At 35.5% G+C, this 7055-nt stretch overlaps 1 long non-coding RNA gene across 1 annotated transcript; it reads left to right on the top strand.

Moving 5' to 3' along the window:
* Nucleotides 1-4534: 4534 nt before the first annotated feature.
* LOC142175477 (uncharacterized) lies at nucleotides 4535-5753 on the top strand. The gene is made up of 2 exons (XR_012704545.1): nucleotides 4535-5011; nucleotides 5128-5753. It is a non-coding gene; the product is annotated as an uncharacterized LOC142175477 (long non-coding RNA).
* Nucleotides 5754-7055: the final 1302 nt, after the last annotated feature.

The raw sequence follows: 7055 nt of genomic DNA, 5'->3' as shown, positions 1-7055 counted from the left end.
TATGATTAGCCATAGCCGCTGTTTAACCATATGAGCTTTTATCCGTATCTCTATTGTTATGTCTGGTGCTTCTTAATTATATCATTTCATTCACATAAGCATGAGTTAGAGAGTTGGATATTTTATGAAAAGTTGAGAATTTTGGCACCAAGGACATTGTGAGCGGATATTAATTATTGATGATATTGAGATTGGATCAAGTTGCACACTGCAACGATAATATGAGTGGATCATGTTACACGTCGCAACAATATTATTAGTGGATCGAGTTGTATGCTACAACAATGCTTGAATATGGATTCATACACCTGGAGTCAGGTGATTGACCATGTTACTTTGGGCCATGTGAGCACAAGCACCCAGATTGGTGCTAGTTTGGACACTTGGCCAGTGTCGTATATATGAATTTATGCAGCGAGATTTCGGTATTGGATCATGAGCATGCATTGGTAGCCTAGACTCATGCTATGGCTCTTATATATATATATATATATATATATATATATATATATATATATGAATGTTGATTGACTCATATCATAATTTTAAAAATAATTAAGATAACTAATATTTTATTTTATCTCTTTGTCTGAAAAACATAACTAAATTTCACATTTACTGTGTTTTCCACTTTTGGACTTGTTTGATGATATAATGCCTTATCACATATTCCATTTATGTCTTCACTTATTTATTCTGTTGTTAGTAAGTGTCAGTGTCGATCTCTCGTTACTGCTTCTTCGAGGCTAGACTTGATACTTACTGAGTAGCGTGATTTGATACCCATACTATATTTCTGCACACATTTGTGCAGGTTCTGAGATAGGTTCTAGTGGTACCCATCTAGCTGAGTAAGGGTATTTGTAGGAGACTTTGTGGTGAGCTGATTTACATGATCCGATTTGCAACACATAGAGTCTCCCTTCCCGACTTATCTATCTGTGTCTATGTATTTTCCTTCTAGACAGATGTTATTTTCTATCGAGACTATTTACTAATATTAGATGTTTATGATATAGTGACACCTGGTTTTGAGCGTTTGTTAGACAGTTGTGGTCGTATTTTTTATTATGCAATTTTGATATTGGTTAAAGAGTTATTCCGCCTTGTTATTTATATCCTTAATTATTTAATGGATTAATAATTGAATTGTATTATTGTTATTAAGTATTGGCTCCATCACGACCATTGGTGGAATTTTGAATCCTGACAATATAATATAATGTAATTTTTATTCTAATATTATGAAACTTCTAACTTATAAATAAACAAATTAAACATCAACTTTGAAATATTAAAGTATTAAAAACTTAAAGTCTTAAACAAAAATTTTAATTTATATTAACTATTATGAAGTAAGACACTAAGACCAATATTTGGATAAAAACTTCAAAGAGCCTTAAATTTTATTAAGTAGTACCTAAAACAAGAATTTTTTTAACACAATTTGCAAGTTTTATTATTATGCTTAAACTTGTAAATTTAAAGTTTACACCAACTAAATCAAACTTCAATTCATAATAGTGAAATTCATTCAAAGCTTACAAATGAGACATTTCTAATTTAATAAACTTAATAAAAAACAAAGAAAAACTTCAAATTTATTCTCTAGACGATCTTCTGCTTTTTCTTTGTTTCTTCGTTCCAATCCAATTCATTCTCTGACCTTCTAGCGATCTTTAACTTCATCTATCACATGTGGGTGCCTATTAAAGAAGTATCTGAGCAGAGTATCCATTCCCTCTCTATTAGTCTCGCGCTCATGCTTTTATGTCTGAGTACCAAGTTTACATTGAACTATATCTAGATTTATTTGATCAAAATAATTTCACGCCTTACTTCTTCTTCGGGGCACATGCACACGAGGAGGACAATTCATTATGCAAATAGATTTTCGATAGGAATTTAAAAGAGAAAGAGGAAAAGAGAATTAAAATTGTGAGGGAAGTTATTTGTGAAGAAAACAAAGAAGAGGGGGTTCTATCTATAGTTTTTAAAAAGGGTAAATTTTAAACCAATGGAGGGGGTTAGTTTTTAAATAAAAAGGGTTCAAAAAGGCTATTTGTGCAGTTCCAGCTGGTGGGTAACGGTCAGCTCCAATTTTGACCATTGCCAACGGTCAACTTCATTAAAAATAGAATAAAAAGTAGTTGTTAAATCGGTCTGGGCTGGTCCAAACCAGTTCGGGTAACCGGTTAAGCTATGGCACAACATTACCAGGTTCAACCGATCCCCGATCACCCGTTGCCAAAAACGAACCGGGATAGACCGATTTATCTCAACATTTACCAGACCCACCCCTATTACCGGGTTGGTCCAGTCCAGATGGATGTCGGTGCGGTCTGGGGCATTTTCGGGCCAGCTCGGCCCGTTAGCCACCTTTACTGCAAACTTTTCGTAAAAATTGGTTGGCGTAGCCACTTTTTGGCCACACTATTAGAGTTTGGTCGCCTTTTCAAATGCATTGGTGAAGTAGCCACTAGTCTGAATAAATTAATATTTTTGCCCCCAACTAAAACACGAAACAAAACTCCAGCAATTGATACCGGAGTTCGAAACCCCAAGAATAATTCATGATTTTTGAGCTTTTGCTAGTATAAAGTACAAGAACGATTCTTGAAATTTAAAATAAAGTATCTGAAATAATGTGAAAAGATTCAAACTCCAGTAATCGTTATCGGGGTTTGAACATATATAGGTTTGAACTTGATAATATGCGAGATTTACAATGTAATCGAATATGTTTTACCCATACTTAGGTGTGTGTTTAGGTGTTTTAAAGGTTGAAAGATGACCATTTGAGCTTAATTATTGAAGTTTGTTATGTAGGAAGCAAAGAGTGAAGATTAGAGGTGATTTGAGCATTAATGAAGCTAAAAGGCAATTTCTGAAGAAAAGAAAAACCGGACTCAGGTAGTGAAGTAACTTCGAAAAGCACAGGAAAATCTAAAAAACTCAACTAGACCTTGTGCGAAGTACAACTATAGCACAAAGGCAAATTTGCATGCGTTTTATCTTGAGGGGCAACTTAGTCATTTGGCTTAGGGACGTGATATAAAAGCTTTTAACTCTTATTTCAGCCGCATTCTTGGCTTGAGAAGGCAAGAAACACCATTGTTGAAGTAAAATTGAGCTCGGAAGATCCTCAAGTCCATTCCACAAGACGAATCGAAGAGTTTTTCTCTATTTTTCTATTTTTATTTCTATGGATTTTAATCTCACAATGGTTGGTGTGTTTTTGAGTAATAGTATGAGTAGCTAAACCTTTCTTCTATGGTTTTTATGGAATCAATTATTGGGTGAATTATTGACCATGCTTATTTATAATTAGTTATTTTTATAATCTATTTGTTCAACTACGTTTTTCTTGTTGTTAATTGAAGGCCATCGATTAACAGTGCCTATTTATCATGTGTTGCTTGAAAAAGAATACCTGATTAGGTTGTTGTTGAACAATATCACTTCTGAGTAAGTTAAGAGATTAATTGCTTGGATTTAAAAGTGGGATTAGAGATAACGAAGTTTTGTCACGATCTTTGTGAGTCGCTTGAATTGCTAACTAGGGTTAGTTCGAGAGAATAATTCTAGAAAATTACTGCTTTTGATCGAGAGATAATTGTGGTAATAGGAGAACTCACGATCAATGGAGAATAAATCGGCGTGATTATATTGAACACGTTAAGCATTCATCTTGATAAATGCGGAAATAATAATCCTAGGCTTTTTTTCTCTTCAATTCACATATTTCTCTTTTGTTGATAATCTTATTACTTTAGTATTTTTTTATTTAAGTAGTTTAAAACAAAAAATTTAATCTTTATCACTCGAAAATTGTTTGAACTTATTTTCTTAGTGATATTAAATAGCTATAGCAAAGGCTATGTTCTTTATGTGATTCGATACTGGACTCATATGCCAGGTTATATTTGCAGCGACCGCTTATCCTTTTTAGGATTAGAGTTGGGGATGATCAGAACTCCAGTAATCGTTACTAGGGATTGAACCTATAAAGTTTTGAAAAAATCATAGTAATTATTATCGGGGTTTGAACATAAAAGGACATTTCACCTATGGTACCTCTTTTGAACTCAAGGAAAATATCATGAAGCTTTAATTAGTAGAAGTTAGAACTCCATGATTGTATCCTAGAACTCAAAATAAGGTACTATTGCTGGGGTTTGAACTTATAAAGGTTTGAATTTCAGTACAATGTGCTGAAATTTTTTCTTTAAAAGCTCTGAAGTCCAATATCATGTATTTTAAATTTCACATGTAGAGAGTTTTTCGAACTCTAGTATATTATGCTAGTTCCATTTGTAAAATGTTTGAAATCTAATAGCGATTGTTGAAGTTATTCAGTGTGTTGGGGGTACTTTTGTCAAAAATATACCCGCGATTAAATGGAGTGGCTAAAGTTTTATAAATTTTTAAGCAGAGATTAAAAGTGACTAATTACTAATATTACACAAACTTTTCCTAGTTGTTCATGTTAGTGCAAAGTACTAGTACTTGGTCCAATCGGGTGAGAAAAATTACTAATGGTACAATTGGGGCTTCAATTCTCGTGGGGCAAAGCCACTTGGAAGTTTCCACTTGCAAGAATAACGCCTTCTCCTGTTAAATCGTGTGGATATACAAAAGACTTCAATGTTGACTCCATTTCATCCCTTTTCCTCCACTGTGTGTCAAATTCAATCTTCATTTTCAACTCTCAATTTCCAGCTCTTCTACTCCTTTATTTTTTCTCGCAACTCCAATTTTCACCAAAAAATTATTCCCTTTCAACCTCTCCCCTACGAGAGCTGTTCTCTAGCTCTCGATCAAATTCCACATTCTAAACAACCCCCCAACTCCGCTTTTACCTTTCTTGATCCTTCATCAGCTCACCCATGTAGAAATACCCATTTTCATATTTTTTTCTTCTTCTTCTTTTTCTTCTTCTTTCTTTTATGTGTAAAAATATTTTTGCATCCTTAATTCTTCATCGGATCAAGCATGTGTTATTTTCTGGGTAAATTAGAACGGGATCTCTAATTTTATATTTTCTCTGTGTACATCTGCTATAGTGGAATTGCTATTTTTCAGCCATGGAGTAGTCATAATTGATCAAATCAAACTATTCTCTAGGTTAAAAATGGAGGTGGCAGCGCAGTTAAAGAGAGGGATATTGAGGCAATTCTCAACAGGATCCTTTAGGAAGAGCGGAAAATTCAGTTTCAAGAGGCAGAATTCATTCGATCCAAGGAGGAATAATTTGAGGTTCAGTTTCGGCAGGCAGTCGTCGCTTGATCCGATTCGAAGGAGTTGTTCGAATGAAAATGGCGAGCTGAGTGTGCCAGACAATCTCGATTCGACGATGCAGCTGTTATTCATGACGTGTAAAGGGGATGTGAAGGGAGTTCAGGACTTGTTGAATGAAGGCATTGATGTGAACAACATCGATTTGGATGGGAGGACTGCTCTTCACATTGCTGCCTGTGAAGGCCATGAGGAAGTTGTCAAGCTTCTGTTGAGTAGGAAGGCTAATATGGATGGCCGTGATCGCTGGGGTAGCACGGTATAAATCTTGTTATTTTTACTCCTTTGGGGATTATTTTCTTGTTGTTGTTTGGTAAATTGCAGTAGGGATCCTTTAATTTAAACAAACTATGGGGATCCTTTGGCTTTCTTCTTCCTCCTTCCTTGTGTTATATCCAAATATTTTGCTGTTTGTGGTCTGACAAATACAATGCAATGGTATAGGCATTAGCAGGTGGAGATTCTCTACTTTGAGAAAGTATTGACGTATGATGAACAAGATCTGTACAAGCTTTTTGTCTCCGAATAATCGTATTTAGGTCCTATAAATGTGCAAAATGCTTTGATAAACTAAGGACAAGCAACCAATCCATAAAGGCTCATATTTTATAACAATCAAGCAATTTATGAGTTTGGGTTTTGATAAACTAAGGACAAGAATTGAAAGTAGTGACAAGCTGGAACAAGGTCGGATCCAACACCAATAGCCAATAACAGTTCGTAACAACATAAAGCAAGTAATAAAAGAAGTAATTCAGAGATAAAATGCTCAGCTTATTCATAGTTTCCCAGAAAATAGTTCTGTCTTTCAAGTATATCAGTGAAAACCCAAGTTGTTTACCGAAGTTAACAAAAGTATGAGTAATTTTGAAAATAGTAATTTTCCCAAAACTCCTCTCAACAATAAAAAAGATGTTTCATTTTCTTTCCAGATAGCCAATGTAAAATGCATCACTATGCCCATATGCCAATATGTGTGAGAAGTCATGAATGACGTGATACCATACATCATGAGGAAAATACATCTCTATGCATGTATATCATGTGTGCATGTCAATGCAATGTATCTCAGAGATGAACTCATGTACTCACACTCTTAGAGTACTCAATCTTACTGGCCCACACTTTCCACTCATCATGCTCAATCACTCAGTATTGTATATGGACAATCCGGCCCAGGGAAGATCAATCCCGGAATGTATACATCAACTGATCATCAATCACTCAGTACTGAGTAGGGCCAATCCAACCCGTGGGGAAGATCCATCCCCGGGTATAAATGCTTCGGACAAGATCCATGTCCAGGGAAGATCCATCCCTCAATATAAATGCTTCGGACAAGATCCATGTCCAGGGAAGATTCATCCCTCAATATATATCAACCGCGCTCACTAGGGGTGTGTACAGACTCCGTAGGGGCTCCTTCAGCCCAAGCGTTATCATAAATCAGTATAACCGCTGCGGCGTGCAGCCCGATCTCATAAGGTCACTCATAATCAGGCCCTTGGCCTCACTCAGTCATCAATCTCTCCAATCTTTCTCTCGTGGGCTCACAATGTCAAGAAACTAGCCCGAAAATGATGATATGATGTACCAATAAATAGCAACAGAGACTGAGATATGATATGCATATGAATGCGTATGACTGAGTATGTAATGCAATGAAAGAAGATAACTCAATAGCAGAGATGACCTCAGTGGGTCCCAACAGAATAATCATGTAGCCTAGACATGATTTCTAACATGGATCACAGCTC

The sequence above is a fragment of the Nicotiana tabacum genome, chromosome 21, assembly GCF_000715075.1.
Source record: "Nicotiana tabacum cultivar K326 chromosome 21, ASM71507v2, whole genome shotgun sequence".
NCBI lineage: Eukaryota > Viridiplantae > Streptophyta > Magnoliopsida > Solanales > Solanaceae > Nicotiana > Nicotiana tabacum.
Note: the sequence above shows the minus strand (reverse complement) of the source record. Positions and strands in the feature narration are given on the sequence as shown.